The sequence below is a fragment of the Macrobrachium nipponense genome, chromosome 8 (genome assembly GCF_015104395.2).
Source record: "Macrobrachium nipponense isolate FS-2020 chromosome 8, ASM1510439v2, whole genome shotgun sequence".
In the NCBI taxonomy this organism is placed as follows: Eukaryota; Metazoa; Arthropoda; class Malacostraca; order Decapoda; family Palaemonidae; genus Macrobrachium; species Macrobrachium nipponense.
Window position 1 is genome coordinate 64,774,471 of NC_087203.1, and position 27,426 is coordinate 64,801,896.

The 27,426-nt window shown below is 36.3% G+C and overlaps 1 long non-coding RNA gene across 2 annotated transcripts in view; it reads right to left on the reverse strand.

Moving 5' to 3' along the window:
• LOC135223277 (uncharacterized) overlaps positions 1-27,426 on the reverse strand; it is a 561,157-nt gene that overhangs the window by 166,470 nt on the left and 367,261 nt on the right. The window contains exon 4 of one of the 2 annotated variants that reach the window (XR_010316454.1): positions 9,605-10,198. The exons of the other annotated variant lie outside the window; for it this stretch is intronic. This is a non-coding gene — a long non-coding RNA (uncharacterized LOC135223277). Of the gene's footprint in view, positions 1-9,604; positions 10,199-27,426 lie in introns of those variants that run through there. 2 annotated transcript variants of the gene reach the window in all.

A 27,426-nucleotide genomic window follows, 5' to 3' on the forward strand; every position in this document is an offset into this window, starting at 1 on the left:
TATCGCTATTTTTTTTCGGGACGCAACTTTTCCTTTTACTTTTTTCAACCAGCACCAAATACCAACAAGAGATGGAGCTAATGCTAATAATTACAACCACATTGAAGTTAGCTATTCCGCCAATCTCACCACTGGGAACAAACCTGCAGCAACTTCCTTACCTTCCAAATCAACTCATGCAAGGAGGTCCCATTGCCTTGGGATCCGAGCTTTACAGCCAAAAAAAAAAAAAAAATTTGACATCGCAACAGACAAATGACAGTTCGACCCAGTCAGACTTCTGCTAACATTCAACCAATTACCCTGCTATATATACCTGCACATTTTGTATCATCTTTTATTCAAGCCATAACACACTAATACAACAGAGAAACACCAACTTATCAGTGAATATCTATGCGTGAGCATATACAACAGTGGAGTCCCATCCCACTCAAGAAAGAATTAGGTTAGATCTCTCTTTTGTGAACACTTCCATAAGAGATCGAGAAACACAAAGGCAGAACAACATCGTCACAGATGACAAAATGGCTAAATCAAAATCTGCCACTACCATTCCCTTCAGAAAGATGTATCACAAAATTTGCTATGAAAGAATGAGCCATGGATTAAAAAAAATCTAGCAAATGATATTGAAGTCTCCTATGAAGTTTTCATAAGCAAACTAAAAGAAGCAGAAAATGCATCCCTATAAAACACAAAACATGTCAATTCGCAAGGATGCACGGTGTGCTAGAATTAAGGCATTCAACACCAGAGTAAATAAGAGTCAGGAAGCTCTTCAGACATTATCCCTCAAATGATATGTATAATCTCCCAGGGGAAGCAACAGACCATGCCGCAGAAGTGACAAAAAAATGTAGCAAAAGCTTGGGTACAAATGGTGAGGAAGCGTCAGCAAGACAAATGCCTGTGAGATAAATCTTAGGGTTCCTTCAAATAGTCAGTGAGGGCAGTTAAGTGCATTATTATTATTATTATTATTATTATTATTATTATTATTATTATTATTATTATTATTATTATTATTATTATTATTATTATTCAAAGAAACCTCATAATCACATGAGTTAATAAAATAAAATGGAAAAGTAAATCCACAATAATATGTCTGATCTTGTTATTTAAAATACAAAGCAGAAAGCTTTCGAAGACCTGCAGATTGACAAGGAGGATTGACAAGGAGGACCGTCCAGGTCTTCGAAAGCTTTCTGCTTTGTATTTTAAATAACAAGATCAAACATATCATTGTGGATTTACTTTTCCATTTCATTATTATTATTATAATAAAAATAGTTTAATCAGACCGCTGAGCTGACTTTTAGCTCTCATAGGGTTGGCCCAAGGATTAGATAAAGTACCAGGTGTAGGCCAAAAGCCAGGAACTGGGACCAAATAGGTCATGCAGTATAATAAACAATAAATTAAAATTAAATAAAATAAACTGCTCAGAGGCACAAGCTTTCATACTAGAACTCATACAGGCAATAAATACATTTACTCACGTTTCCATACATTCCTACTAAAAAGGTGTATTAAAATTAATAAGTCAAGAAACTCTTAAAAATTTTTGTCTAAAATTCACTAATTGCTCTGAGGTTTTTGTATCTTTAATATATACTTCTTATATATTATTAATTAAAGCAGAGTTCCTTAGAAACGTCAAAATCGGAGCCACTGAAAATGTGAGAGATTCTGACAAAATTTCTTTTATTGCTTTTCTTCCATAAGTTGAGAGTCTCTGCTGGTCTTACATTGGACACTCACACAACACATGTTTGACAGTTATCAACACTTTGCACTCCGAGCACTCTGGAGCAGGGTCATGTGGGCTGCTCCTTAAGTGCCCATGTGTCAGACGAGTGCGGCCTATACATAGACGTGTCAGGATTACTTGTGTGTGTGTGTCTCTCTCTCTCTGATATACGGAACTCCATTTCGTAACGTCAGGTTTTATTTGTTTTAGTTTATTACTTTCATATTCTTCATTCCACATATTTCGCCACTGCAAGGAGTTCTGCTGACAAGATCAAATCAGAAACCTGGCAAGAGCAACATGGGAAAAATAAAGAGTTAAATTCTCTCAGATGGAGAGAGATCGACTCAGTCTGCAACACACCAGGACACAGAGATGCAATATGTCAGTTTAACAAAAAACTCAGCTTCAGCAAAAAAGGACACAGCCCCTAGTAATGATGCAATTACCTAGAGCATATTAAGCCTCAGGGGCGACCCTACCAAAAACGTAAATCTCCTCTTTATCAATAAAACAAAATGTAGAACATACTAAGCCTAAGAAAAGAAGGCAACATGACAATCAACCAACTCCTAAACCCAAAGCTGCATAGAAAAGGGAGCTAAAATAACGGTCCGGGATAGGCACTTAGGGAAGTCAGGACCCTTGCGCCTTGTCTGTATGCCTACCAGGAGGGAGGCAGGCACAAGAGTGCCTCTTAGATGTTCAGTATGCAATAAGTGGCAGGAGCTCTTTTATAACCTTGTTCGATCTCAAAAAGGCATACGAGTTGGCAAACACTCCAGCCATTCTCTTTTCACTAGTTTTGAACATCTTGCACAGATGAGCCACACACAAAATACAGATATAAGAGAAGTGTTTCAAGGAGAAATGTCAATTTTACCCACTAAACAATGACAGCCCTAGGGAGAAAGAGGAATTCTTAGCCCCTTTCTGGCCCTAACAGAGAACCTTGGTGGCCTAGAACTACCAGCAGAAATAAAAAACTTTGTATACACTGATGATGATAGTTGTACCCGTAGGCTCTTGCTGGACAGTCCAAAAAATGCAGGCAGCTCTAAAGGAAATAGAAAAAATGCACGGAACTGGAACCAAAAATCCTTACAAAAGAGAACTAGCCATAAAACAACAACAATCCACCAAATCTCATACCAAAATGAGTACCGTTGGAATAGGTGAAAGGCTCCACATACCTCAGACTCCGCATTGCTAGCATAACATCTCCCAATCCTTCTCAATCTTATTGCACTAGACTGGGACTGACTCATGCTCCTAATGATGGGCATGTTACGTTTCAAGGGACTGCACCCCTGCCAGTCTTTTATCTTTGTCCCTACATCAACCAACAGTATGTTGTCATTTTTACAGATTATTCCAGTTTTGAGCCACTCAAGGAGCATGAGTACGTGACAAGGGAAGGCTGCCTTAATCTAAAACAGCTTGTTTCCCATTTATTCTCTCCATAAATGACAGCCTGTGTGGGGACTGTGGGTGTCAAAATATAAAGTTAATAAATAAACAACCAAGAAGCATTACATCTTTCCATGTCCTTTGGAAATCTATTATATCATCTACCTGCTGATGAGAATATAAGAAAAACAGATGAATCCATAAAAACTGCATATCATTGAAACAAATTGTTTGACTGATCAATAGCTACTGTAAGAGTTATTAAGCACCTCATTTATTGTTTTCTTTTTTCAGACGAACAAAATGGTTTTTTCAGGTTCTTCCCCAGTGAAGGTCGTCTCACCTCCTGTTTGTTGGTAGAAGAGGTGTTGGTAAGGTAACGTTCGACAACCCATGGTTGAATGCTTCAGTCAGTAAGGTACAAAGACCTGAGCAGGTTTATAAGCAGCATGGGGGTTCTGTTCAGACATGTTTGGAGTCTGTAATGGGTATTTGGTTTATGACTCAGGACCTGCAAGGTTAAGGGTGAGCATCAAGATGTCAGCGAAGGCAGTTTTGTCTGGGTTAGCAGCTTCATCTGCATTATGTTGAGGACCATGGCTTTAGAGTTGCAGCTTCGTCTGTGTTCTCCTCAAGGACAGCTTCGTCTGTGTTCTCCTGAAGAGCAGTTTCGTCTGCGTTGAATGTGCACCTTCTTCTGTGTTCTCCTGAAGGGCAGTTTAATCTGCAGTGTGTGTGCAGCGTCGTCTGTGTTCTCCTGAAGTGCAGCTTTGTCTGTGTTCTCCTAAAGGGCAGTTTCATCTGAATTGTGTGCAGCTTCGTCTGTGTTCTCTTAAAAGGCAGCTTTGTCTGTGTTCTCCTGAAGGTCAGTTTCATCACATTGTGTGTGCAGCTTTGTCTGTGTTCTCCTGAAGGGCAGCTTTGTCTGTGTTCTCCTGAAGAGCAGTTTCGTCTGCATTGTGTGTGCAGCTTCATCTGTGTTCTGAAGGGCAGCTTCGTCTGTGTTCTCCTGAAGGGCAGTTTTGTCTGTGCTGTGTGTGCAGCTTCGTCTGTGTTCTCCAGAAGGGGAGCTTCGTCTGTGTTCTCCTGTCCATTATTGTTAATTTGTTTTTATAATTGTAACCTTCTGTATGTTGTCTCTTATTAACTATTTGCTAACTGCTCATTTCTCTTATTCCCTATATTTGCTAACGTTCATATTGAGGTTATTGAAAAAGAAACCCACAAAATCACTTTGTAACTTGTTTACTTCCAAGTATTTACATTTAGTTTTACTCCACACTCGAGTACTTTCAGGCCCTTCTGTGGCCCATTCTCAAGAGATGTTTGGGATGTTAGCCTGGGTCAAGGCCCAGCAGTCTTCTGGAACTTCTTCTCGTTGAGCTGTCATTTATGTGATGGCTGTTCAGGTTTTCTTGAGAGTTGCCAATCCCCTCTTGTCGCTCTGATATCCTGAGCTGATGGTCAATGGGATTCACCCTTGTGGTAAGGGTGTGGTCACCAAAAGTCTGTTGGGCAGGAAACCTAATCTCCAGGTCAGCATGGTCAATCTTAGCTTCTTTTAATATCAAAGCTCGGCTTATGGGATCTTCTGAGGTAAAACCTTTGTTTCCTTCAATTACTTTAATCTCTCTGATAAGTGCACCTTCTACTACCCTCCTGTGACTAATTTTGTTGCTTTTGTATATAAGCCTACTGTTTTGGAAATCCATCCTATGGTCATTTTCCCAACAACGTCTAGCTATAGCACTCCCCTGAGAGTTGGGAAAATGACCATAGGATGGATTTCCAAAACAGTAGGCTTATATACAAACCCTCCTGTGACTAATTTTGTTGCTTTTGTTTATAATCCTACTGTTTTGGAAATCCATCCTATGGTCATTTTCCCAACAATGTCTAGCTATAGCACTCCCCTGAGAGTTGGGAAAATGACCATAGGATGGATTTCAAAAACAGTAGGCTTATATACAAAAGCAACAAAATTAGTCACAGGAGGGTAGTAGAAGGCGCACTTATCAGAGAGATTAAAGTAATTGAAGGAAACAAAGGTTTTACCTCAGAAGATCCCATAAGCCGAGCTTTCATATTAAAAGAAGCTAAGATTGACCCTGCTGACCTGGAGATTAGGTTTCCTGCCCAACAGACTTTTGGTGACCACACCCTTACCACAAGAGCGACAAGAGGGGATTGGCAACTCTCAAGAAAACCTGAACAGCCATCACGTAAATGACAGCTCAACGAGAAGAAGTTCCAGAGGACTGATGGGCCTTGACCCAGGCTAACATCCCAAACATCTCTTGAGAATGGGCCACAGACAGGGCCTGAAAGTAATCGAGTGTGGAGTAAAACTAAATGTAAATACTTAGATGTAAACAAGTTACAAAGTGATTTTGTGGGTTTCTTTTTCAATCTTCAGAAGAAAACTGAAAGAAGTTTTTGTTTGATTGAGGTTATTGTAATAATTGTATTGACATTTTTGTGAGATTTTCAGTTACTGATCCTTTATGTCAATTAAGTGTTTTCCCCCTGCTTATAAGGATGGTTAATTTTCAGTTAATGATGTACTTACTCTGTTATTGTTTTTTTAGATTGTTATACTGATTGTTTGCCATTTGCCTTATCTGATACTTTCAGATCAAATTTGTGGGGTTTTGTTCGCTTAAACGTTTTTGCCACTGAAGTTTTCATGTAAATATTGTATTTCAAGCAATTGTAAATCTTTTATACAATAAATTAGTCTTAAGGTTTCTTGTTTTACAATACTTGGTTTCGTCCTCCTTTGTCAGTCTCAATTGCTGCCAGATTTTATCAATCCCCATACTTTTTTCACATTCTTATTTTATTTATTTAAGAACCTGATGAACCCAAGTTGGTTCATAACATTTGGTGACCTTGCCAGGATTGGTTCTGTTTTGTTTGGCAGGATTGCGGAGACATCGTAGAAGAGAGTAAAGTATATTAAAAAAAAAAAAATTCTTTAGGGTGATAGGTTGTAAGGTTTCTTAAAGCACCTCATTTATTGTTTTCTTTTCTCGGACGATCGAAACGGTTGTTTCAGGTTGTTTCCTAGTGAGGGTCATCTCACCTCTTGTTTGTTGGTATGAGAGTTGGAGGTAAGGTAATGTCCGACAATCCGTGTTTGACTGCATCAGTCAGTATGGTACAGAGACCTGAGCAGGTTATAACCAGCATGAGGGTTCTGTTCAGTAATGTTTGGAGTCCGTAATGGGTATTTGGTTTATGACTCAGGACCTGCAAGGTTAAGGGCGAGCATCAAGATGTTCAGCAGAGCCAGTTTTGTCTGGGTTAGCAGGTTCATCTGCATTATGTTGAGGACCATGGCTTCAGAGTTGCAGCTTTGTCTGTGTTCTCCTGAACGGCAGTTTCGTCTGCGTTGTGTGTGCAGCTTCGTCTGTGTTTTCCTGAAGAGCAGTTTCGTCTGCATTATGTGTGTAGCTTCGTCTGTGTTCTCCTGAAAGGCAGCTTCGTCTGTGCTCTATGTACAGCTTCGGCTGGGTATATGTCTTCAGGAAGTATTCTTAGTGGGTCCTCAGGTGTTATCTCTGCAAGTTGCCACGGTTTCCTGGGTGTGGAGTTGTCTGCAGCATTTACTGTAGAAGGCTTAGTGTTTAAAGTAATCCGAAAATTCATACTGTGTTTTTGTGGCATAATTTGTTAACCCTGCTTGTGATTTTTATGGTCCACTATTGTTAATTTGTTTTTAAGATTGTAACCTTTTGTATGTTGTCTCTTATTAACTATTTGCTAACTGCTCGTTTCTTTTATTAATTATATTTGCTAAAAGTTCGTATTGAGGTTACTGTAATAATTGTATTGACATTTTTGTGAGATTTTTAGTTACTGATCCTTTATGTCAATTAAGTATTTTCCCTCTGCTTATAGGGATGGTTAATTTTCAGTTAATGATATACTGACTCTGTCATTGTTTTTTTAGACTGTTATACTGCTTGTCAGCCATTTGCCTTATCTGATACTTTCATATCAAATTTGTGGCGGTTTTGTTTGCTTAAATGTTTTTGCCACTGAAGTTTTCATGTAAATATTGTATTTCAAGAAATTGTAAATTTTAATTATAATAAATTAGTCTCTGTTTCGTATTACTTAGTTTCGTCTACTTTGTCAGTCTCAATTGCTACCATATTTGATTAGTCCTGATACTTTTTTCACATTTATATATATATTTTTTTTTATTAAAGAACATGATGAACCCAAGTTGGTTCATAACATTTGGGCTGCCCTTCAAGAGAACACAGATGACTGTACAAACAACGCAGACGAAGCTGGTGTCACAACACCTAGGTTACTGACGTCGTAATAAAATAAAAAAAAGAAATTTAAAAAATATTTTGCTTAAAGGAGTTTCATATAGAAACATATAAAAATATATATTTATATAATCATTACATATATTTATATACTATGCATACATACACATATTCCGTACATGTATATGATCGAAATTATGTTAGGATGGCCAGCCTCCCTAACAAAGATATATAACTGCTCTCTATTACAATCCTCCCCAAGAATCACGGCAAGGATAAAATGTCCATTTCTGTCACGTCCCCAAGAGAGTAACCTATGTCTTAAGATTCCCAATGGTGGGACATCTGACCTGGAAATGGTTCATAGTCAAGGGCACATTACAGTTATCACAGAATGGAATATTTTCACTTGACATCAAGAACCCATGAATGAGTCTTGTATGTCAAACCTTGAATGCACAACATTGTTTGTTTTCTCCTTGGCATATAAGGATATGCCCAAGGAAATATTGATGATGTAACACTGTCCAGCTTCATATATTGTTACAATATTTTCCCAAAGGAACTGGCAAAATATTTCTAATTTTCTGGCCTACAAGAGGAAATACATCCCTGTGGTAGTAAGCATCTCATGGGTTCTGCAGAGGTGTTAACTTAGATAGTTGATCAGTTTACTCATTCCCAACTACCTCAACATGAGAATGCACCAAGCAAAAACAAATGATATGAATACAAAAATTTACAAAATATAATAGGTAAATGCTGGTCATATCTAGATCATTAGTATGAATGCTAATTTTAAAGTGGATACCAATCTCCTTTTACAGACCAATCTCCTTTTACAGATTATAAACTTAAGGTTAAAAATTTTTTTTTTTTAATTTCGAATTCATAATTAGTTTCATTCCAACTCCACAACATGGACGAGCGCACAATTTAGTCATAAGCAGAGTGAAATTGTTTGAAAAATCACTCGATGGAAGAGATCACCGATGTCTCTTGAAGTTCTGAATTTAACTAGAGATGCCTTTTGGAAAACTATCTATCTATGATAATCGAATAATGTCATTAAAGCATCGCCATTAGCAACGACTTTTATCCCGTAGTTAGAGACGTGATGAGACTTCTTTTTTTTTTTTATGCTGTGATGAAAAATGGAGCAGGTGACAAAGGAGGCGAGAGCTTCAAAACGAAAAGTTCATACAGTGCCCTACAGTGAAAAGAAAAAGGAACGATAATTAATTTAGGGGATAAAACAAATGCTCGGGGAGGAATTTTTTTTTTTTAATTTCTTAATCTGATATTTTTTCGAAACCTTCTACCGCCAACGGGTAGGCAATCAATAATCTTTGGATATATTACTTTGTGCTATAGCCTGCACGTGCCTATGAATGGAAAATTCAAACGTACTAACATTTATAACACGTATATGGTGATGTACTCTGTGTGAGCAAGCAAGAAGAATAAACAGTTGGCGAATCCTTTGTACTAATATTAAACATTTACTTTTCAGGGTCTTATTAGGCACCAAGAGCAACACAGTATCTGATGCACACGGTTCCAAATTTTCGTTCATTTATTCAACTGATAAAAGAGCACAAGAACAAAGTCGTGGTAATATTACACATTTTACTAATAGCTTACCATTCTGTATAATTATGCTTACTCCAATTTCAATCTCATCAGTACATCTTATCATTTACTCTTATCACTAATAATCATATCATACGCAATCTCTCCCCCAAACCTCTCCAGATTTAGCAAGTTACCACTTATTTCATACATTTTCCTTTCACATAAAATTAGCTTCATCACTTCAAAAGTTCAAGTTTTCTCTGTTCAAGATATACCATGATTTGTCCTATGAAACATCCTATTTGCATAACATAGGATAAGCCTACTTATAAGACGCTATCTTAGAAAAAGCAAGTGCACTGGCTGGAATATGATTATTAACGTAAAAATTAATCTTTTGTCAGAGAATATCTAAACTGATGAAAATTTGGGAAATTATATCAAGTAGGCAAAATATGATGGACATGAAAAATTTCCTTGGAGAATTTACTATGTAATGGAATGAAACGCTTTACACCACATTAACTTCATTCTTTTTATTGAAACTCTTAAACACTATATTATGTTTTGTGCCAAACTTAAGCTTCGTAAAGGTAACAAGAGAGAAAGGAAGTTTACAAAAGAAAAACAGAAAGAAATTTATCACGTGGCGAAAGATTACCTTCTGCTCATTGGAAGAACACAAAATTGCATCGGCAATGATTAAGAAAATATTGTCGTAAACACACTAAAAGTCTCTCTACTTCTGCTATGAAATTTTTAAGCCACATCCATTCCAAAGAGTCGGGTCTTCACTGTAGCCTGCATGTTACAAAATATTCAATACAATTTTAAGATTTAAAATTATAATATTTTATTACACAGAGAAATAATCTACCAGCAGTTATTTCCTCACTTCTAAGAAAACGCTTGTTTCAATAAAATATAACAATAATAGCATAACCATTTCATTATTGAAGAAACTGTACATTCTACCTGAAGAAGTAAGATCTCGTCGAATATAATGGCACTTTTAAAAAACAAAAAAGTAAATAGAGCTTAAATGATTAATCCATACAAAAAATGGAAAATGTATGCTTAAAGGGGTCCATATTTTTGCATATACTTTCCACTATACATCTCAAATTTCGTAAAGAATTTCCTTCAGTGCGAACAAAAAGGCAGATGGTACCTGAAGAGAATAAAACAGATATGAAATGCAGTTTATATATATATATATATATATATATATATATATATATAATATATATATTATAATAATATAATCTATATATATATAATATATATATATAATATATATATATATATATATATATATATATATATATGATATATATATATATAGTATATATATAGTTTTACTAAGGAATAACAGTAAGAGCTTGTACTTGTTGACAACATTACTCTTCAATTAGAAAAGTCCTTGCTGTCTCCTCTCGTATCAGATCAAGCCACCTCTCCCCACATTTACTCAGTGGGATTCTGGATTCTTCATATTGAACGATATATTTACTACAAATTTGGAATTCTCTTCACCAGATAACTTCCTGGCAACATATATTCAAGATACAAAAGTAAAGTCAGCAGTTGATACTTGGGTTTGAACATAAAAAGGAAGCCATCACAAAAGAAAACGAAAGGGCAAGCAATTCAAACTTTCAAAGAAAGCGGTACCTATTTCTATCTTGACGAGGATCTTGGATTAGTACCCGAAGGCTTTCGAAATGCAACCACATAAAACCTTCCTTTCCACTCTTACCGTCAAATTTCTGAGTTTTCATGGTTTCAGAATGGTCGCATATTGACACCCATCTGCTACCGCACACAGTGACAACAAGTAAAAATTGCGCCGAAGTTTCTTCAGGGCAGCAACACAGTTTCCTGTACAGCGTACAATCCAGGCCGCCAAAAATAGATCTTTCTTTCGGTGGTATCGGTATAATGCTGTATGAACCTAAGCTCATGAAGCTTTCAGCCCGAGGAATTTAGTATGTTTGATGATTGGAGGGTGGATAATCAACGTACCAATTTGCAGCCCTCTAGCATTCGTAAATTTTAAGATCTAAGGGCGGACAGAAAAGTGCGACAGACAAAGCCATCTCAATAGCTTTCATTTACAGAAAACTAAAAGATATAAAGGAAAAGATTATAAAAAAAATAGGTTGAATCTAAATTTAACTTTTACCAACGCAAAAGTTACGCAAATAAACCTAACATAACACTATAAGAGAAATTTCTACACACACACACACACACACACACACACACACACACACACACACAGATAGAGAGAGAAGAGAGACAGAGAGAGAGAGAGATGAGGACGAGAGAGAGAGAGAGAGAGAGAGAGAGAGAGAGAGAGAGAGAGAGCAAACAAAAGTTTTCGTGATCACGAAGTAAGGAAAGTTGTGAAGGAAAATTCGTAATGGGATCCAAATTCCGGGATGCTTTGAATCCTCGGTAACTTTCACTGGAAAAATGGTCAGGGTCCGTTTTCTCCTTCCAGATGCTTCCAGAACTGGAATCAGTGAGTTCGGAAAGATAAAAGAAAAACAGGACACTCTTTTCATAACGACATTTATTTCTCATGGCTTCCATTCAAAATCACTTATTCTCCTTAGGTAGTAAAACACCTCTTCCTCCGATCTGACTTATAAGGGATAGAGAAAATACACAAACATCTTCTACAGAAACTTCCATTCATTTTCATGGGTACTGAAACTTATTATTACTATTAAATTATCCCTTTAAAAACAGATAGTATGTTTAGTTTTTTTTCCTACATGAATATTCCTTTAGGACAAATATATGGAAGTAAATTTCTACGCAGATGTTAAGTAATTGTAATGCTTGAATGAGGATGAACCCCCTTTTGAATAAAAATTAATCCAGATCTATCAGCTTTATCAACAAACGTAAGCACCTATAATTACATATATTCACAATCTATGTCTGCCATGGCCCTGGCGCACAATAGTATCTCCTGGTGAGGGAATTTTCCTTCTTATTATATCCACAACATTCTGCAAACCTGTATCTAAAAATTTTACATAAAATCAAAGTGCTTAATATTTTGCGTTTGTGAAATATTCGCAGTGTATATGTCACCAGTTAGCCATATTTCTTTCTGTTTAATTATTGTATTCTCTACACTACTTGATTTACATAGCATAACTACACATAGTAATACTGAAATGAACTTTTGCGTACGGATGCAAACATGAAATAATATCAAAAATAACCATCATTAAAAGACTTAATAATTAAGAAATGTCAATAAGCCTCATCTCGAAAAACAACACTTTTGTAAACTTCCTCCATGGCCATTTAATACCTTCCAATTTTATCAGGACGCTTCATCGTTGAAAGCATAATTTTAAATTTGCCCCCACCGTAATGCGGAAAAACGGAAGAGGAGAGATAAAAAGTAACGAAATGAAAATAAGGTACTAAATCATGAGAGAAAGAAAGTCAACATGCTTTCTAAGAGCAAAGAATGATTGCAGCAGAAAATTCTTTTAAGATAGGATGTTTAAACGACTCAGAGGGAGATTTTCGCCTTACCTTAATAATCATCTCGGTCCTTCTTTAGGCACGTTTCAGTTATTAAGACAGCAAACTTTTAATCTCTTCATCACAGCAATGAGGGAGAGTATGCTCTCTCTTATCATCAAATATCATTAAAGTTAATTGAAAAATCCACGTGCACGACGAACGCCTTGATTAATTCTTTAATCTAACGTTCCTCTTTTTAGCAAAAAAATCACCTGTATAATCAAAGTTAAAGGAGTAAATCTTTAAAAACTGATTCTCCAGAATCAATGAAAGCTTATCACATCAAATATCACTATAAATCCTGAATTTGTCTTCCATAAAAACTGTGTCAGCAGATCTGCTTCATCTTTTAAGGAATAAACTAGATCAAATTTCCTCACTACCTCACTAACTAAGTGCTTTTCTTAGAAGTAAAAATAGTAGTAATAACCAACGAGATTCGAGGTATAAGATTAGTAATAACAACCAACCGGATTCGAGGCATAGGATTACTAGTAATAACCAACGAGATTTGAGGTATAAGATTAGTAGTAATAACCAACCAGATTCGATGCATAAGATTAGCAGTAATAGCCAACAAGATTCGAGGTGTAGGATTACTAGTAATAACCAACGAGATTCGAGGCATAAGATTAGTAGTAATAACCAATGTGATTCGAGGCATAAGATTAGTAGTAATAATCAATGAGATTCAAGACATAAGATTAGTAGTAATAACGAACGATATTTGAGGCATGAGATAAGTAGTAATAACGAACGAGATTTGAGGCATAAGATTAGTAGTAATAACCAATGAGATTCGAGGCATAAGATTAGTAGTAATAAACGAACGAGAATCGAGGCATAAGATTAGTAGTAATAACCAATGAGATTCAAGGGATAAGATTAGTAGTAATAACCAACGAGATTTGAGGCATAATATTAGTAGTAATAACCAATGAGATTCGAGACATAAGATTATTAGTAATAACGAACGAGATTTAAGGCATAAGATTAGTAGTAATAACCAATGAGATTCGAGGCATAAGATTAGTAGTAATTACCAATGAGATTTGAGGCATAAGATTAGTAGTAATAACCAACGAGATTCGAGGCATAAGATTAGTAGTAATAACGAACGAGATTCGAGGCATAAGATAAGTAGTAATAACCAATGAGATTCGAGGCATAAGATTAGTGGTAATAACCAATGAGATTCGAGGCATAAGATTAGTAGTAATAATCAATGAGATTCGAGGCAAAAGTTTAGTAGTAATAACTAACGAGATTTGAGGCATAAGATTAGTAGTAATAACCAAGGAGATTTGAGGAAGAAGATTAGTAGTAATAACCAACGAGATTCGAGGCAAAAGTTTAGTAGTAATAACCAACGAGATTTGAGGCAGATTAGTAGTAATAACGAACGATATTCGAGGCATAAAATTAGTAGTAATAACCAATGAGATTCGAGGCATAAGAGTAGTAGTAATAACCAATGAGATTTGAGGCATGAGATTAATAGTAATAACGAACAAGATTTTAGGCATAAGATTAGTAGTAATAACCAATGAGATTCGAAGCATAAGATTAGTAGTAATAACCAATGAGATTCGTGGCATAAGGTTAGCAGTAATAACCAATGAGATTCAAAGCATAAGATTAGTAGTAATAACGAACGAGATTTGAGGCATAAGATTAGTAGTAATAAGCAATGAGATTCGAGGCATAAGTATAGTAGTAATAACGACCGAGATTCGAGGCATATTGATTGATTGATTGATAGTGAGTTACCTGGCGTCAAACTACCAGGGTCACCGACGCCGAATACTAAATGTGATCTTTTAACTTTTATAATATACTATACAAAATTTAAAATACCTTTATTTTTATGAGAGACATATAAATCTGATTTAAAAAATAAAATAAATTTCTGATAAAAATAAAAATTATATTGCGATAAAAAGAATTGTGATTGATCACATAACAGTACAACTATTAAAAAATGTATATACTAAGACAGCACAGCTGTCAGATATATTTGAGAAGACCGGCTTCTTTGATAAAAGAGATAATGTTATTAATACATATACTTTCTCCCAACAGTTTTGCCATGCTATAATTACCACCTGCTTCACTACTATAAGCTAAAAAACGATTCCTACGTTCCACTAGACTGGGACACTCAACCAGCAAATGCCTAACAGTCAGCGGAACTAAGCAATCGTCACAGAAGGGCTCATTCTCGCCATCCATCAGATAGCCGTGAGTTAAACGCGTATGGCCAATACATAATCTACACAATACAACCTCCCACTTCCTTGGTATTAGGTTATATTTCCAAGGGTGTGTCTGACTAGTAATTTCTTTCATTTTATTGGGGCCTACTCTGTCCCACTGAAGTACCCATAAATGCTGGATGGATTTCCATATATCATAGAATGTATCATGATATGGAACAGGGCATTTTCTTGGTATCAAAGTTTGCGCTGCTGATTTGGCTAGCTTGTCTGCCTCTTCGTTTCCCAATATGTTCACATGGGCAGGAACCCAACAAAAAGAAACAATGCTCCCTCTACACTGGTGCAAGAAAATCCACTACAAGATCTTCAACACCAGGGGATGATCAGTATTAAAGACTTTCAGGGAATGTAGGGCACTTTTGGAGTCACAAAATATTGTGTAGCTACACACTGGGAGTGTTGTAATATGTTCCAGTGCTATTAGGATGCAATACAATTCAGCTGTAAAGTTTGAGGCAACAGATGGAAGTGCACCTCTTTGGTTAAAAGATTCGCTAAAAACTCCATATCCAACGCCAGCATTGGACTTAGAGCCATCAGTAAATATTAAACTTGTATCTACATGCTCAGATACATGCTCTAAAAATATGGCCCTCATTTCCTCATCAGATTTATCCCTCTTTGCTCCATTGAAGTACCAGCAGAATTCCACATCAGGTAACCTCCAGACAGGAGTACTGGGATACACAAAGGGGATAATGGGAAATTTTCTAATATTTGTACCCTCTAAAATCTTTTTAATTCTATAGCTAAAAGGAGTGGGATACCTTGGATGATTTCCGTAAAAACCGTTAAAAATATTTCTATTTGCCACAGCAAATGCCAGAGATTTGGGGAGTCTTTGCACTCTAAACCAGTACCAAAGTAATGATGACTGGCGATAGAGTTCAAGGGGCATCTCACCTGCATCAACTAGCATACTAGGTACTGGTGACTAACGGAAAGCTCCTGTGGCTATACAAATACCTGAATGATGCACTGAATCTAAAATTTTTAAGTTAGATGAGGAAGCTGAAGAATAAACTTCACAACCATATGACAGCTTTGACAAGATTAAGGATTTATGAAGCTTAAGTAAAAGATTTCTATCAGCTCCCCAACTGGTGTGAGAAAGCACCCAAAAGATGTGTAGAGCTTCTAGGCTCTTTGCTTTTATATGTTTGATATGGGGGACCCAAGTCAATCTACTGTCAAAAACTAGGCCTAAGAAGTGTGCCTGTTCTACACATGGGATTCTACGGCCATACAAATAGAGGTCTGGATCAGGATGCACTCCCCTGATCCAACAGAAGTGGACAGCAGTAGCCTTGCTTACAGAGATTTTAAAACCCTGTTTCTCAGCCCAAAGTACTATTTTATTTATTGTTAATTGTAGCTTTCTTTCTGCTACAGTCATCCGGGTGGCAGCAAACGATATTGACAAGTCATCCACAAACAGTGTCTTTAAGACCTCTCTTGGAATAACAGCTGCAACACTGTTTATGGCCAGAACAAAAAGTGTTACACTGAGAACACTGCCCTGGGGAACACCTTCTTCTTGGCACTTTTTCTCTGATAAAGTACTGCCAACTTTAACTTTAAAATACCTACGATGTAAAAATGATTTCACAAATAAAGGTAATTTGCCTCGTAGACCACTATTATGCATAGTCTTCAGAATCCCATGACTCCAAGCAGTGTCATATGCCTTTTCTATATCAAAAAACACTGTCAGACAGAGGTTTCAAGTTGCATTAAGATGTCCAGGGTGGAGTGCATTTTTAAAAAACCACACTGAGGTGTTAGAATACTGTTGTGCTCTAGATACCACATCAGTCTTACATTTACCATTTTTTCCATCAATTTACACAAACAGCAAGTTAAAGCAAGGGGGGGGGGGGTAACTTGCTGCACAGAGAGGATCTTTTCCAGGCTTAAGGAATGGTAACATGGTAGCTAATTTCCACATGTTAGGGTAGCTGCTTTCATCCCATATTCTATTAATAATACTTATTATCAAGTTTTGTGTTCCTTGAAATGTGTTTAAACATTTCATAAGGAATCTCATCTGGACCAGGGGCAGTGTTCTTGCTCCTAGATAAAGCAGAGTTAAATTCCCTTTCAAAAAAGGCATATTATATGATTCAGCTTTCTTTGCTGAAAAGTCAAGTACCTGTTGTTCTTCCATAATTCTGAAATTATGTCCTGGGGAACTATCTGATTTCTCAGAGACTTATGCGAAGTGTTCTGAAAACGTATTACTAACTTCTGTGGCATCAGTGACATGATTATTATTCACTTCAAGTACTGGAGGAGGATTGGGTGTAAATTTACCCTGAATTTTTCTTATTTTCTTCCAAATGCTACAGACTTGTGTTCTGCTATTAATAGAGGATACATATGGGGCCCAAACTTCTCTTCTGGCAGTTTTCATAGCTTTTCAAAATCGTGCCCTACACTGTTTGTAAATTATGACATTGTCCTAGGTGCGATGTCTACGGCACCTGGTCAATGATGACCTTGTAGCTCGGTGTAAAAGCCTTAGGTCTTCTGACCACCATGGTACAGGCCATCTCCTGAATAGTCCTTTAGTTCGAGGAATCGAGTGTAGACCTGCTGTATGTAATGTTCCATTGAGTAGATCAATAGCATCATCTACACTTGGGAGATCTTTTGCATCCCCCTCCAACTCACTCAAGTCTTAATTTTCTCCAATTTGCTTTCTCTAAGCACCATCGTAGTGATCTCGGGATAGGTGGACTATCAGGTATTAACGTAATTGCCATTAATTTTATTTTAGTCTCAGCCTTGTGATTTTCTTTAATCGTTGATTTATTTAAGGTTAAGTTTTGTTTTGCTTGTGACAAGGGTGTGTTGCTAAAGACATTTAGTGGCCTACTCCCCGGCATTGGAATGTGTAAAAAGTTTACTCCTAACTCCCTCTATTGTTTCTTTTTGGTGTTGGTGAGAGCTGCCATGGACTCTGGAGTGTTGACTGGCAGTTTCATCTCCTGTTTTTACTGTGTTCGTCCTTGGAGACAAAAGGTTTTCTTCTTGAGGATAGATTCCTCCTCTAGTGAGTACGGGCTCGACTTGCATGCCTCCCACACTTAAGCTGCTTATTGGATTACCTGGATTACCTTTTGTGCTGTGGGCTCAGTTCCTGTGCCACCCACGGTGTTCTGAGCTATTGTAGCCTACCCTAGGCTAGTGTTTGTGAGGTGTGGACTTCCTGCGGGCTCAGGACGACGCAGAGGAATTATTCCCGGCCGAGTGGACGCAGGAAGGGCGCCTCTGTATCCTCCAGGACGTCTTCTTCGCCAGTGCGGCAGTTGTGGGGGCATTGTGGCCCGAGGAGGAACGTAGGGAGTCTGTGAACAGGTAATATCCTTTTGGTATTTATTTCAGGGTGGCACTATTAGTAGTATACCCCTGTTGCTACCTGTGCTCCAGAACTCCCTCCGATAGCGGTGACCTGATGAGTGACCCCGTACCTGGTGGCTTGCTGTGAGACAGTGTCAGAGTTCCCCAGTGCTATTGTAAGTGTTTACATAATAAAAATATGGAATGTTAGTCCATATATATAAAAGACTAAAACTAAAGAGGTCAACCAGATTGCTTGCAGGAATGTGATCAGACTAGAGACGCTAAAGATGACGTATACAATAAAAGTAGGCTAAGATAACATGCCGTCACCTGTAGTCATTCAATTGTTTATAAACTTTAGTCCAAGCTTCCTGCTTGAGACAAACACCGTGACCTATAGCTCAAACGGCCTACGTGATTAGTAACTATGTCATCTGATTGTATGTTCGTATGTAACTATGTCATCTGATTGTATGTTCATATGTTCGAGTTACTATCTGCTTCCTTCATAACTTGTAACCGAGATGGTAGATAGAGCAGAAGAGAGTTAGCTATCGTCATTAGAAGACCTGTACCTCTTTACCTAAGCTTTATCATGTAGAGAGAATAGAATTAGCCATCATCATTGGCAGAAGCGATCAAGCTATCGTCATTAGAAGACTTGTACAATCATACCTGATCTTCATCATGTAAAACTTCAGAAGAATATATATATTTTTATACTTCGTGTTTTCTACAAGAACCTCCTCACCGAATCATCATGAGTTTAACACATCGTCATCATAACCAAAGAAGATAATACCGACTTCGTAAGTGATCTACAAACCCCAAGACACTCCATTGAATATGGAAGTGCAATACCAACCGACTCAGCGTAAGATTATCGCAAGTCTAACATAACCAACCGACTTAGTGTAAGATTATCGCAAGTCTAACATTACCTCATAGGGCGCCTTATTATACAAGGCAACAGCCCTAAAAGTGGTGGCAGTGGACCAGAAGAACTCTACAACTTCTCCGAAGAAAAACCAGAATAATGAAGTATCATATAAGAACTCTTCAACGACGACGAAAGCAACAGATTCTTCAAGCAACTTAGTCTCATCGTTTAGTGAATAACTTCAAGAAACAAACCCGACGTGTCCTTTTTCCTACGGCAACGCAAGCTTCGTCTCTCATTAGAATCATTCAAGAAAACATCGTTAGTGAGTGTTTCCGGCACTTCAAGAAACAAACCAAACGCGTCTGCAGCATCGGATCTTCAAGGGTCGAATCATCGAAACAACGCGCACGGGGAAAACTCACGCCAAACCAGGTCATCCGCTAAAGAGGAGGGCCAAGGGCACATCGTTATCGGAACACCGTGACTTCCCACAAAAGCAAGCTAAGTACAATTTTTTTATTCATTTGGAGTAACTGAGTGTTTCCTTTGCAGGTCGAATTCGTTATTCCTGTGGCTGAAGTTACGAGACATTCTTAATCTTACTTTTTTACAGAAATTATCTACATCATTTAGATTTCGCTACTGCGAGTTTTTATCTTTGAGTGTCTGTTTCCAGAAGTTCTACTGAAATATCATAATCATATACTATGTTAATTTTATCATTTTGGGTGATTATTAATCCCTTACGTAACAAATCATATTAAACAGTGAATATGCGTTTACGCAGTGGACGTCTGTATTTATACAGATGCTTGGATAGGGTCGTTAGGCACCGTAGCGATTAGAAAATACACAAAAACAAGTGGAACACCCATACAAATCTAGATAAATTAGAGGTAACACTATTTCAGGTCATGACAATAAATGCTCCTTTGCAAGTCCCGATCGCAGTTTTAGCCTTGAGTTTTTTTGAGTTATATAAAATATCGAACCTCAATGACTCAACTTAACTTTAAAAATACGGCTGGATTACAAGGAATAACATGCCTATAAAAAAACTTTCATTAGGCTAAATGCGCTGACCAGGATCCCTCACTATTTCAAATTTTAGCAAAGAATGAAGTAAACAACAGCAAGTACACGATAACGCAGTAGAGATAACTTATTTTAATAGTAATCACTCAATTCTTTATAGTTTGTCATTCATATGTTCGTTGTTTTATACATAACTAGCAGCAACATAATGCTAAAAACATACAATACGTTGTCGATGGTAATAAAGAGAAGGATCCTAATTATTACAAAAAGAAATAGGTAAACAGTAGCCCTTTCAGAAACAAACAAATCGTGCTTAAGCACTTGGGTTTTGTGTCATCCAGTCAAGCGGTCAAGGTTAGTTAAATCTGCCGAGTTTTCAAAGCATAGCAAATTCCACACAATAAGCGACTCTAGCAGAGTGGGGAAAAGTGATGTTGGATCAATTATGCCATACCTTTTATTTTTATGCCAATACCTTTTTGAATTAAAAAGGATTTTTCCTATGAATCACACGACCGTATCAAGTAATCAGAGCAGGTTCTCGTTTTTTTTAATACATAAGTTATTATAAGTAGTGGTGGATTAAGCCCAACTGTACGTGCCGTAAAAATTAGAATATCTTGTTTTATTCCATTTAGTACACGTAATATCCTGTATTTACGGACTCACCGTCTGTTTGTTCGAATTTCCCTAATGAGAAGTCCGGATAAGCGAGCGCTTACAGATACCTCTATAGTTATAAAAAAACCTTGATCTGTATGTAGTGTAATCGTAAGATCCATCTATGGGGTATATACAAAATATTATCTTACATCCTGCAAAATAAGGCGTGTTTATCAAAGGAAAATCCTATAAACCTTCAAACATATTAAAATCAGTTTGAACAAAAAAAAAAAAAAAAAAAATAAAAAAAAAAAAAAAAAGGAGACAATTAATCAAATAATAACTTATATAAAGGAACTATACATTTGTCTCATAAATCGTAACATTGTTCAAATGACCCAACAGAATTCTCCCACAACCGCAGTCGTAGTTTGCACGCAAAATCTCGAGAAGCATGCACCCTCGAATGTCTTAGTGCGTGTAAATAGACTTTGCTGGGAAATGAAATTTTAATCCTTCCCGACACTCTGAAATATAACGATTTCCGCGAACAAAGCCCTAGACACGGTTGACAAGCAGCAACAAGTTAAATCTAGTGATCCACAAACGTATACATATCGTGGATACGGAAGTTATAAACATCGCATTTTTTTATTGTTGCTAATTTTTAATCCCGCCCAACCAGTCGTAGATGAATCTCTCTGATAATCTATCTAAAGTAATATCCGTAAAGTCATTCAAGCAGAGGTGATTCAGCAGAAATTTTTTTTATCTTTTACCTGAATACCAGGAAGTTTCTCCACTAGCGAGTGATCTCTGGGAGAAAAACGGATGTCATTGAAAACAAAATACGGTCTAAGGACAAACATAAAGCTATATACGTACCTTCGTGTAGAACCCCAATGAAATTTCAAAATAGAGATAAATGACAAAGTTGAAAAATGTTAGTAATAGGAGTCATTAGGAAATCAAATAAGCCCATATAATTTTTCCCTCAAACGTCATGCCATAAAAGATCGGACTTGGCGTATCTGCGTAGATTCTGTCGCTTAAACAAGGAAACGACTCCCGATAGTTTCCAGTGCCATGTACCGACGACATCTTATCTCTGTTAGGTTAGAATAAATTTTTCACCAGCTTGGACTTACTTAAAAGCTTTTACCAGATACCATTACCTAAGTGATTGTACCTCATACACCGTTTTCAGCACACTCAGGGGACATTATCAATTTTTTACGTATGCCTCCGGCTTACGTTGCGCCCCAATTACAATATAGTGTTTGGAGACTTTTAGGGGATAACCTACATGCCTATATGGATGATCTTGTAATCTCTTCTAATACCTTAGAAGTACATTCACATAAACTAGAGCTAGTGCTACAGAGACAAAGACAAATAATCTCAGAGTAAAATATCTAAATGTGAGTTTTTAAAAAAAACCGAACATGTTTATCTAGGTTTTATGTGTCTAGTCAAGGTCTTAAAGTAGTCCATGGTAAGGTGTCGGCTATTCATAACTTTCCGGTACCTATTAACGTAAAAGGGGGATACAGCACTTTGGCGCTGTAGTGGGTATTACAATCGTATGTAAATATGTAACTCTTCAATCATGACAGCTCCTTTAACAGATCTTACGAAGAAGAGCGTAGATTTATTATGGTCTAAAAAGCATCAACAGGCGTTCGATATCTTAAAAGCGGAATAATGCAGCTCACCTAACTTAAAAATCCCTGATTTAAATAAGGAATTTTTTTTTATTGCAACAGACACCTCAGACCAAGGGGTAAGAGGGGTACTACTTCAGTAATATGATAAACAGTTCTTTCCTATAGCTTTTTATTCATGTAAACTAAAGCCCTCTGAAAGTAAATATACAGTAATAAGCAAGGAGGGGCCAGGTATCTTTAACTCACTAGTACATTCTAAGTTCATAATCTATGGCTATCCTGATAAAGTCCTTACTGAACATAAGTCACTTACCGAGTTTTTCAAAGGCTTTAATCACCGTCCAAAAGGAACTCGGTGACAAATGATCATTCAGGTCTTTGGAGCCAAGATAAGATATCTACCTGGGAAAGCAATTATCATAGCTGACGCATTATCCCGCAATCCCGCACCATACTGCAAAGAACCATTAATTAGACTAAAAGATATAGAAACATCCGTACCAATTGTTAAACCGTATCTAAACAAGAAATTCCTTAACCCAAGAGATCGCGAGCATTGAATATCTGGGTTGGAGCGCAGAACTGTTACAAACTGAACAAACCAAGTGTCAACAGCGATAAGCAAAACAATAAACACCAAACAATAAACAATTTCGAACGGAAACAGGGTCAGCGGCTAAGCAAAAACAATAAACACTTCGAGCAGAAACCCTAAAGCAAAAGTATATTTAAAGTATGTGTATCAGAATTATGTAATCAAATGTAATTATATATGTAGGTCCGTGACGAGGAAAACCCAAAAAGAACACAGCAGGTGACTAATGACCAGGTAGTAGTAATAATCTCTTTCATACCAATCGTCCTAAACTGGTTGCATTCCGTCATCCAGGTTCCCTACTATGTCACAGAAAGCCAAATCACTGTTTTACCGGCCTACAATGCTTACAGATATAAAAAGCACATAACTAATTGTAACACGTGTCATGAAAACAAGGATACACTAGGATACTTGTCAGTTTAAGAGCCTATCCTGTGCCAAATCAATCCTTGAAAGAATATACGTAGAATTACATTAACAGAATTATGAGTCTGACAGAGGGAATAAACACTTCTTAGTGTCAATAGTTCCTTGACACGTTATATGAATTAATAGCACTAAAAACAAACACCGCAATTGAGTGCGTTAGGAATATTTATGAGTGCTAAATCAGTAAACATGGAATTTTCAACACATAATAATCTGTGACTCGGGTGGCGTAAATCAACAATAATCTCCTTAACTCGTGTGAATTCCTTTCCATTAAGAAAACCAATATATTTTATCACCCAGTCAATCGGTTTGGTAGAATAAGAGATAAATAAGAAAGTGTCAATGTCTTACGAGTTACAACTCGTGATATTGGATCCGAACTGGATTATAGCGGTGCTCGCGGTTTTAAATACCTTTATAATTCATATCTTGTATCTGTAGAAATGATACCGCAAGTAGCCTTATACGGTACGCCGGGGGGGATAGAACACTTTTCTACATATTCAAGCCAACCATTAATTTTATCCAAGTATATATAAAAAAAAATATATAAAATAAATAATAAAATAAAAAATAAAATAAATATGGAAAATAAGTGGAGTCAATATAATACACTCGTAAAGAAGTCAGAAGGGTTACAAATTATAAATAGGGATATAAATAAATAAAAACTAAAATAAATATGGATACAAGTGGAGTCAATATAATACACTCCGTAAGAAGTCAGAAGGTTCAAATTATAATAAAAAGGAATCACGATAAAATCAATAAGCAAACGTAACCATAGGTTAATTAAATATCCAAATATATATGCGTAAAGATTTGAACTCTAACTTAACGCTTTAGTAATGACAAATAAGCTAAAAGTTCAAACACATATCAAAACCTACTGACATATTGTCTGTCCCGGTGATTTATATTCGTAGTCAAAAAATAAATAAATAAATAAATAAATAAATAAAATAAAATAAAATAAAAGAGATTTTAAAGTCAGGAAGTCTAGAAGTGAAAATGTATATCAATGCGAATAATCTTATACAGGGCAAATAGTATATATAAAATTTGTATGGAAACCCTTTTCATTAGTTTGAATAAGGAATATCTAATTTAACAGTATTACATTTATTTACAATCATGCAGATATCCAACATGAAACTAATATATTGTTCAATTTTGGTGCTGTTTTTTTTTTCAGACATTCTTTTCGTGTGGGTCGACTATTAAAAAACAAAAAACAAAAAAAATTTATACTAAGTCGTTTCTTTTACAGCAAGTAACGTAACTCTTAAGCTGGTGACGACGTCGTTAGTCTAGAAGATGCCTGTCGCGTTTGCCGACTAATCATTGTTCTTTATAACCTCAATAAACAGCTTGCGAAGCAGATTGACTGGAGAAAGGAATGCTTAGCTCATGAACTTCACATGTGGTTCATAGGTCACATGACATACCACATAACATATTCTTATCCGTGTGTGCAATGCAATTAGTTAAGGACTTGCAATCATTTTAAAATTAATGAACAAAATAAGCAAATAGAATTTCTATAACAACAAAATGAATTAATTTTTCTGAACCTCATAGACATTTAGAAGTATCAAGTCATGGATATGAAATATTACTTGCAACATTAATTAGCCTATTACAATTCAAGTAAAACATTCATGGGAAAATGTCACATTTTCTTGAAAAACCCAAAGTTTATATAGAAATTAGTTACATAGTGGATTTTTTCGTTGCATCTCCTACCTATTAATAAAGTTTTTAAAATTAACCTCAGAGGATGCGCGCAAGAAAATTGAATATGAAACTTTTGTTAGGGGCACATAGGGTCAGATTTTATCACAACTTAATTTCAGTTAGCATAGAGAAATACAGAATCATGATTAATATTCTCTTTTGTTGCCTGGAAATCTTACAAATAGCTCCGTTTTGTTCCACTTCTTGTCTAGTAACCTTACCACCAGTAATATCGAATTTTCTTTGGGATTCGTAATGATATCTGTTTATTTTTTATAATTATGGATATTTTTACAGTCCTCATAGACCTGGATAGGTTCACTCATTATTAATGCCATGGATAAAAAAGTTTGTACAGCTCTCTTTTGAATTCCACAAATATCAGCGAATTCATGTGGGTTAAGTCTGGTCTTAATGGCTTTCTCCCCCCTGTATTTGGATGTCGTCTGAATTTACTTTGCCCTTGTGACAAGAATAATTTCACTTGCAGGCTGATTAATGGAACCTGGTTACAGTATCCTGCAGTACGAGAGTTTCACATCGCAACTTCAAAAAATCGTTCGTCGCAGCGGACGACTACAGTCAAGTAACAACTGCCTACAATGTAAAAGGAATTTCTTGGACTTCTTCGACCGACACCGTATCCCGTCGTTAATCTCGTTTTAATGCGGAACGCTCCGGCGGCTGTCGGAAATCGACTACAAAAGGAACATACTTCCGACAATTACGACCCGAAGGATATTCAACTCTACTTTGCTGGCGAAGGACTCGTGCTGGGGATGATTTTATTCATCGCGAACGTAATCGTGTGGCTTAGGATGCAGAGAATAAGTATGAGGCCAAAATAGAACGTTGGACCCCGCCAGACAATTTTCCCTTGTTTTTAACCAATTGAAATTGGCCATTTCATTTGGCTATAGGTGGTTGTCTGGAACTGTGTAATGGACGAAAAGTTGTTCAAACGCTAGTTAAATGTGAAGTTGTATAACCTCGGTCATGTATCCTATATATATAAAGTACATGTATCTATATATAAAAATGATCATAAATAACAGAGTCGAAATATATCTTTGCGTGTACGCAATAGGAATACGAGGAATCTATTATATTAATGATCATAAATAACAGAATCTAAATATATCTTTGCGTGTACGCAATAGGAATCTATTTAAAGTGCACATATATTAATCATAATTATATGAATCCATATACATATGTATAAAACACTCAGGTAGCCTATAATCAATCTGTTACCTTTTATCTTACCAATATCTGCAGTTATACTATATGAGTTAGTATATGGATAATGAATCAGATATATAACAGTTAGCATAAAAATCAACGAATCAATCAGCATAAACATTGATAATTTTATCAATTCATATATGAAATTTTTATCAGTTAAAATATGATTTTTATCATGTTAATCTTTGTTCTATGCGATTATCAGAGTACATTAGTATTTTCTGTAGCATATGTATCTTAATGAGATGAAGTGAAAAACTGTATCAGTATATCACGTGATCACTATTATTTACGAATATCATATGCATATTATGTCTAATATTTTATTACTTGAATCTGTATTTGTGTACACCATGAATTTTTTTTTTACTTATAAGTATTTCTATTATCTATATATCACATAGTGTCTGTATCACACTCCTTATAAGTCAAATGCAAGTCAAGTTTGAGTAATATTCAGTAGTTGGTTTGGTAGTTGACCGAGCTAATGTAAGTGTTTACATAATAAAAATATGGAATGTTAGTCCATATATATAAAAGACTAAAACTAAAGAGGTCAACCAGATTGCTTGCAGGAATGTGATCAGACTAGAGACGCTAAAGATGACGTATACAATAAAAGTAGGCTAAGATAACATGCCGTCACCTGTAGTCATTCAATTGTTTATAAACTTTAGTCCAAGCTTCCTGCTTGAGACAAACACCATGACCTATAGCTCAAGCGGCCTACGTGATCAGTAACTATGTCATCTGATTGTATGTTCGTATGTAATTATGTCATCTGATTGTATGTTCATATGTTCGAGTTACTATCTGCTTCCTTCATAACTTGTAACCGAGATGGTAGATAGAGCAGAAGAGAGTTAGCTATCGTCATTAGAAGACCTGTACCTCTTTACCTAAGCTTTATCATGTAGAGAGAATAGAATTAGCCATCATCATTGGCAGAAGCGATCAAGCTATCGTCATTAGAAGACTTGTACAATCATACCTGATCTTCACCATGTAAAACTTCAG